The sequence below is a fragment of the Mandrillus leucophaeus genome, unplaced genomic scaffold (genome assembly GCF_000951045.1).
Source record: "Mandrillus leucophaeus isolate KB7577 unplaced genomic scaffold, Mleu.le_1.0 Scaffold8, whole genome shotgun sequence".
Lineage (NCBI taxonomy): Eukaryota > Metazoa > Chordata > Mammalia > Primates > Cercopithecidae > Mandrillus > Mandrillus leucophaeus.
The window spans coordinates 1,076,040-1,083,443 of NW_012108696.1; the positions used below are offsets into that span (position 1 = coordinate 1,076,040).

The 7,404-nt window shown below is 54.8% G+C and overlaps 1 protein-coding gene across 1 annotated transcript in view; it reads right to left on the reverse strand.

Moving 5' to 3' along the window:
• Positions 1 to 3,320, reverse strand: part of MATK (megakaryocyte-associated tyrosine kinase) — a 27,649-nt gene extending 24,329 nt beyond the window's left edge. The window contains exon 1 of the mRNA XM_011967342.1: positions 3,040 to 3,320. The gene's annotated coding sequence lies outside the window, so the exon portion shown is untranslated. The remainder of the gene's footprint in view (positions 1 to 3,039) is intronic.
• Positions 3,321 to 7,404: the final 4,084 nt, after the last annotated feature.

A 7,404-nucleotide genomic window follows, 5' to 3' on the forward strand; every position in this document is an offset into this window, starting at 1 on the left:
CCCGGCCTCTGTTCTGTGTTTTAATCAGGAACATAAGGATTTTTCTAGAACTGTTTTCTTCTACCCTCTTTGTCTCTCCTTCAAGTTACTTTTACTTTTCTTTTCTCTTTTTGGTTTTTGGTCTCTCTGTTGACTAACAATTATGACAGAGTGCTACAGAGCTCACGGAAGCCTCCTTACCACAGGGCGGCTTCACTGTGGGGTGGTTGGGGGGTTGGGGGTGGTCACTGGGCGGGAATCCCAAAACATTAGCAGCATCTGGAAGGCTTTTCTCATAGCCTGGCATCCAGCGTTCTAGAAGCCACAAGAGGGTACGCATCTGGGGTCATTATTTTATGTGTGACTTTAATGGCCTGGGTTTTTTGTTTGTTTTTGTTTTTGTTTTTTTTGCAATGGCACGGTGTTGGTTCACTGCAATCTCTGCTTCCCAGGTTCAAGTGATTCTCCTGCCTCAGCCTCTCAAGTGGCTGGGATTATAGGCATGTGCCACCAAGCCCGGCTAAGGTTTTTTTTTTGGTGGAGATGGAATTTCACCATGTTGGTCAGGCTGGTCTTGAACTCCTGACCTCAGGTGATGCCCCTGCCTCAGCCTCCCAAAGTGCTGGGATTACAGGCGTGAGCCACCGTGCCCGGCCTGGTTTTTTTTTAAAGACAGGGTCTCACTCTGTCGTGCAGGATGGAGTGCAGTGGCATGATCATAGCTCACTGCAGCCTCGACCTCCAGGGCTCAAGTGATCCTCCTGCCTCAGCCTCTCAAGCAGCTGGGACTACAGGCATGCATCGTCATATCTGGCTTTTTTTTGTTTTGTTTTGTTTTTTGTTTTTTAGAGATGGTGTCTTGCTGTGTTGCCCAGGCTGGTCTCAAACTCCTGGGCTCAAGTGATCCTCCCGCCTCAGTCTCCCGAAGTGCTGGGATTACAGGCATGAGCCACTGCACTTTGCCTTAATGGCCCATTTGCACAGCCCCTCATCCCTGCCCTCCATGGAGCCTGGGTCCCTGTGCCTGAACCTTTCTGTGCAGCATGCATTTGAAAATGCATTTTCTTACTGAATTCTCACAGCTCCCTGCACGGTTGGTGCTACCAGTTTGTCCCCAGTTTTATGGAAGCTTAAGACGGTAACATGAGCTGTCCCCGCGCTCCATAGCTGATAAGTTAAAGGACCACGCTGTGACTAAAGCCCGGAGCCCAGAGTCCCCCTCACTGCGTGAAGTGACGGCTTCTGGCTCATCCTTGGCTTCCCCAAGGAAGGCGGTGAGTGTTTCTTGATTGTCTACGGAATAAATGTCAACATCCTCAACGGGAGAAATGGAGAAACCACATGAGTGGTGGCCCAGCACACATCACAGGCGTTCAACACACATACGGAATGAATGAGCAGCTGAAAGAACAGGAGTTGAGGCCGGGCGCGGCGGCTCATGCCTGTAATCTCAGCACTTTGGGAGGCTGAGGCAGGCAGATCACCTGGGGTCAGGAGTTCGAGACCAGCCTGGGCAACACAGTGAAAACCCGTCTCTACTAAAATACAAAAAAATTAGGTGGGCGTAGTGGCAGACGCCTGTGGTCCCAGCTACTTGGGAGGCTGAGACAGGAGAATCACTTGAACCCAGGAGGCGGAGGTTGCAGTGAGCCGAGATCATACCATTGCACTTGAGCCTGGGTGACAGAGCAAGACCTTGTCTCAAAGAAAAATAAAATGTGTCTTGTAAGGTCATGAGAAGAATTAAGTTAGATCATAAGCACACAGTAAACAGGTGATGAATCAATGTCGTTATGATACCCAGTGAAGAAAAGCAGGAAGCACGATGGTATAAATGATCCACCCATAAACAACCAGGCATTCAAGAATAGAAAGCGGGATGGCTGGGCGCGGTGGCTCAGGCCTGTAATCCCAGCATTTTGGGAGGCCGACGTGGGTGAATCGCCTGAGGTCAGGAGTTCGAGACCAGCCTGACCAATGTGGTGAAACCCCATCTCTACTAAAAATGCAAAAATTAGCCGGGCGTGGTTGCACACGTCTGTAATCCCAGCTACTCAGGAGACTGAGTCCAGGAGACTCACCTGAACCCGGGAGGCAGAGGTTGTGGTGAGCCGAGATTGCACCATTGCACTCCAGCCTGGGCAACAGGAGCGAAACTCCGTCTCCAGGAAAAAAAAAAAAAAAAAAAAAGAAAAGCGGAAGGGAAATGGAGTGTTCACAGTGGCTGATTGTTTTGTGATGGTTTTGTTTTCCTTCTTCCATTTTTCTGGATTATCCAAGTTTTTCATAATGGGAAAAACCCAATTCACAGTAAAAACATTTATGTGGAAAAATACATGTAACATAAAATTTGCCGTCATCATTTTTTATTTTATTATTTTTATTTATTTATTTTTTTGAGACGGAGTCTTGCTCTCTCATCCAGGCTGGAGTGCAGTGGCACCATCTCGGGTCACTGCAACCTTGGTCTCTGGGTTCAAGCGATTCTCCTGCCTCAGCCTCCCGAGTAGCTGGGATTATAGGCGTGCGCCACCACACCCAGCTAATTTTTGTATTTTTAGTAGAGACGGGGTTTCAAACTCCTGACCTCAGGTGATCCGCCCGCCTCGGCCTCTCAGAGTGCTGCGATGACAGGCGTAAGCCATCGCACCTGGCTGATGCTACCTAATGCATTTCATGTGCAAAACTTGGGAGGGACCATTTTCCACCCAGGGTGGCTTCTCCACCTTAATTAAGACCTTCAGTGGGTCTTAATCCGATCACCCGAAACATCTTCTCTGTCCCAGAAGCTAAACCAGGGAGGCATCCCGGGACAAGACGGGCACCAATCTTTTCCCAAACGCCCCCTGAGCCTGGCCAGGGAGATGCTGCCTGCAAGGCTGAGTGTGACTGGGCCGGGGGACTCAGGGCATCTTAGCGGCCGCCTCTCCGTCCTGTCCTGTCCCTGACCTTGCAGATGCAGGTGACAGCCTGCCCTTCCGTTTTTGTCTCTCCAGCCCCGCCTGCCGGATTGGGTTCCAGCCCTGCCCACACGCCCGGTATCATCCCGCCCACACTCACCGATGTCGCCTAGCAACCCGGCTCGCCGCCAGCATCCGCAGCCCAGGTCCCCGCGCTCCAGTGCTCTGGCGGGGAGGGAGGGAGGGGTTGCCTCTCCAGCCCCCTGCAGCCCGGTGTCTTCCCGCCACCCGCCGGCCTGCTCCGGGGACCGCGACAGGGCGGTGCAGAGCGGGGGCAGGACGGGTCAGGAGCGACTGCTTTTCAGGCCCGTGGGCTCCGTAGCCCAGACGGTCCCTCCATCTGCACCCAATCCTTTTGCTAACCAACTGCTTGATTTTGCTGTCGCGCCGCCTAAACTTGGTTTTTTGGAGTTGCTAGGAGGGCCGACTTAACTCTTTGTCAGCGGGGCTGGTTTTCAACCACCTGGTGGTGGGAATCCTGTTTGGCTTTCCTGGGAGCCGGGGATGGGAACGGGAACTGTGGGTGGGAGGCTTCCGAGAGCCGCCTCTCCCCGGGCCTAAGGGAGGAAGCAGGCTGCAGGTAAGGCCTGGGGTTCACAGCAGGGGACGAGATGCCTCCCACCAGGGGCTACTGTGACCGCCAGGCCTGCCAGGGCGTGCCCCTTCCCCTGTCCCTTCCCTCTGTCCCCACAGCCTTAGCTGTAGTCTCTCTCCGGTAATGAGATGGAGACAGATTTGAGACAGAGTCTCACTGTGTTGCCCAGGCTGGAGTGCAGCGGTGCGATCTCAGCTCGCCACAACTTCTGCCTCCCGGGTTCAAGCGATTCTCCTGCCTCAGCTTCCAAGTAGCTGGAATTACAGGCGCCCACCACCATGCCCGGCTAATTTTTGATATTTTTAGTAGAGACAGGGTTTCACCACGTTGGCCAGGCTGGTCTCAAACTCCTGACCTCAAGTGATCCTCCCGCCTCGTCCTCCCAAAGTGCTGGGATTACAGGCACAAGCCACTGCTCCTGGCCGACAAATGGTGTTCTCTTAACCACCAGAAAGAGACACGTCTTTTGGTGTCAGAGCGTGGCTCTAAGCACTGAGGTTGACTCAGTTGCTAGTGTCCACCTGGCCTGCCCGAGATCTGGGAATACGATGACGATCCAAGATCTGGGAATACAATGACGATCCAATTGGTGGTAACAGGCTTCCTGACAGGCAGAGAGTTCACATTCTAAAGGGGAAGACACATACCAAATCGTTTCAAAGATGCATGGTTTAAACTCAAGGAATAGGCCGGGCGCGGTGGCTCACGCCTGTAATCCCAGCACTTTGGGAGGCTGAGGCAGGCAGATCACCTGAGGTCAGGAGTTTGAGACCAGTCTGGCCAACATAGTGAAACCCTGTCTCTACTAAAAACACAAAAAATTAGCTGGGCGTGGTGATGCAGGCCTGTAGTCCCAGCTACTCGGGAGGCTGAGGTGGGAGGATTGCTGGAACTCAGGAGGCGGAGGTTGCAGTGAGCTGAGATCGAGCTGCTGCACTCCAGCCTGGGTGACAGAGTGAGACCCTGTCTCAAAAAAAAAAAAAAAAAAAAAAGTGGAACTGGAATTGACAAGATATTCTCCTCATGGATTGGCCGGGAGCACAGAGGAATCCGGGAGGGCTCGCTGGTGGTGGTGCCTGTCATCTTGGGCCCTGAGTAAATGGCCATACTGCTGCCGCGATGCTGATGAAGAGAGGGGCTGTGTGTGGACGGAGTGTGTAGGAAGGGAGGTGAAGTTCCCAAGAAATTTGGAATAGAGTGGAAAGCAGGAGAGAGGGTGTGAGGTGGAAGAGGCCAGTGGCGGAGAGGCAGCCTGCCCTCCGGGGAGGTTAAACCAGCAATTCCGGTTGCTGACAGATAATCCCTACTAGAAGGGGACCCCTCGGTGGCTCCCCACCCCCTTCCTTTGGTCTAGGCATGAAACAGCAGTCCCTCCACACCTAGCCCCTGCCACTCCCGTCCCGCCGCCCCCACCCTGCATCTGCCTCCTCCCCACTCTGCTCCCCACCTGCCCCGACAAACACTGCCAGGGAAGTCCTCTGGGCCGGAAGCTGTCACGAAACTCTTCCACCGTGACCAGGCCTTAGCATCTGAACACCCTCCGCCTGCCTTCTGAGGGTTTGGGAACGTGGCGGGGGAAGTACTCTGTGGGCAGAGACATCTCTTCCAAACTCAGTGTAGTTACCTCCTCCTCCAGGAAGCCCTCGGGGAGCCTCCGGAGCATCTCACTGTGTGTCTCTAGGATGGGGCCAGGGGAACCCTCAAGGACCGAGGCAGAGAGCTGGGTTATGGGAGACGTTGGGACGGGTGATTCTCAGCCGGTGTGTCTGTGTTCCCAGGGGACCCTTGTGAGGGGACAGCCTGAGGATGCCCATGCCTTGGGGAGCAGCCACTGAGCAGTGCCAGCCCCTTGGGCCCCTCCCAGTCCACATTCAGGCTGCAGTTTCTGGGAGACCCCCACCCAGGACCCTGAGAAGGAGGTGAAGAGGCCAGCATTTGGGGTCACCTACATCCCACGGGAAGGACGGCATGGCTCACACGGAAGACAAATGATTTCCTTTATTTCCCCCGCCTCCCAGTTTCCAGGTAGCTCTACAAAGACATTGAGACAGAGCCACACGCAGCCTGTCCTTCAAACACGGAGAAACAAAACCAAGCCAGTGGCTGGAGCCCACATATGCCCAAAGGTGGACTCTTCTCATTCAATGCCACTGGGCAGCTGGCCAGAAAAACTGACCAAGCGGGAGGTTTGAACAGGTGGGGGTGGGGGGCTCAGAAGGGGGTGCCCTCACATCCGTCAGTGCCAGGAGGCGCCTGCCCACCATGGCCAGCATCCATAGGATGGTGGCACCTCCCTGGGTCCCCCAGGCACGGGTCCTGGGCCCTGCTCCCACAAGGGGGTATTTGGGGACCCCCTGCCTCAGGGCCAGCCGAGGCGTACATCAGGGAGGGAGGGAGGAAGGATGAAAGCTAAACTCCAGGCCTCAGCGACACATGGCAGAGCAGGTTGTCTCTGTGAAAGGCACTCAGTAGTACGGGGCTCAGGGCAGGTGGGGGTGCCTCTGGGCTCCGGGTCTGACTGTCGGGCACAGCTGTTCCGGGGGGAGGCCCAGCCAGGATCCTCATCGCCCGTCGGCTGTGTCCACCTGGCCCTGTGGCCCTCCCAACAGGGGACAAGCCTGGCTCAGGCCCTGCTGACACCCCGGTTGTGGAAGTGTCTGTTGGAGCAGGCCGGGCTGGGGACGCGGGGATGCCAGCTGGGTGCTCCCCTGGGCTTGTCCTGCACACGTGGTAGGGCCCCAGAACAGGGCCTGATTTCAAATCCATGCCGCAGAGGCATCCAAAGAAAGTTTGTTTGTTTGTTTGAGACAGGGTCTCGCTCTGTAACCCAGGCTGGAGTTCAGTAGTGCAATCTCGACTCACTGCAACCTCGACCTCCTGGGCTCAAGGGATCCTACAGCCTCAGCCTCCTGAGTAGCTGGGACTACAGGCTTGGGCCACCACATCTGGCTAATTGTTTGTAAAGATGGGGTGTCACCATATTGCCCAGACTGATCTCAAACTCCTCGGCTCAAGCGATCCACCAAGCTTGGCCTCCCGAAGTGCTGGGATTGTAGGCATGTGCCACCACGCCCGGCCCAAAGGAGGTATTTTAAATTCACCCCTTCCTAAACAAGGTGAGGTTAGAGTCAGCGAGAAACTCCCCAGTTTAGAATCTGCTTGCTATACTGCTGGCCCACCTGGCCGTGGGGGACCAGGCCCTCCAGGAGGGGGTGCTACTCCCGGGGCTGGATGGTGTCATTTCTCTAACAATTTAAGCACAAATGTTAAAAAAAATTTCTTTTAAGTGACAAGGTCTTCTGTTCCCCAGGCTGGAGTGCCATGGTGCAATCACAGCTCACTGCCCTCCTGGCCTCAAGGAATCCTCCAGACTCAGCCTCCCTACTAAGTAGCTGGGACTACAGGTACACACCAACACTCCAGGCTAATCTGTGTTGTTTTTTTTTTTTTTACTAGAGACAGGGTTTCGCCATGTTGGCCAGGCTGGTCTTGAACTCCTGACCTCAGGTGATCTGCCCACCTCGGCCTCTCAAAGTGCTGGGATTACAGGCATGAATTACTGCGCCTGGCCACCAACCACGCCAAGCTGATTTTTAAAAATATTTTGGAGAGATGGGGGGTCTCACTCTGTCATCTAGGCTGGCCTTGAACTCTCAGGCTCAAGCAACTCAGCCTCCCAAAGTGCTGGGATTAAAGGCATGAGCCATGGTGCCCGGCCTGAAGCACAAGTGTTTTAAAAGAAACCTACAGAGCGTTACTCAAAAGGAAATGACCGTCGTCCAACGTCAGGGATGATGCTGCCATTGGTCAGTGGGCACACGTCCAGGAGTGCAGGGATGCGAAGGCCCGCAGGCTGGGGAGGCAGGTGGC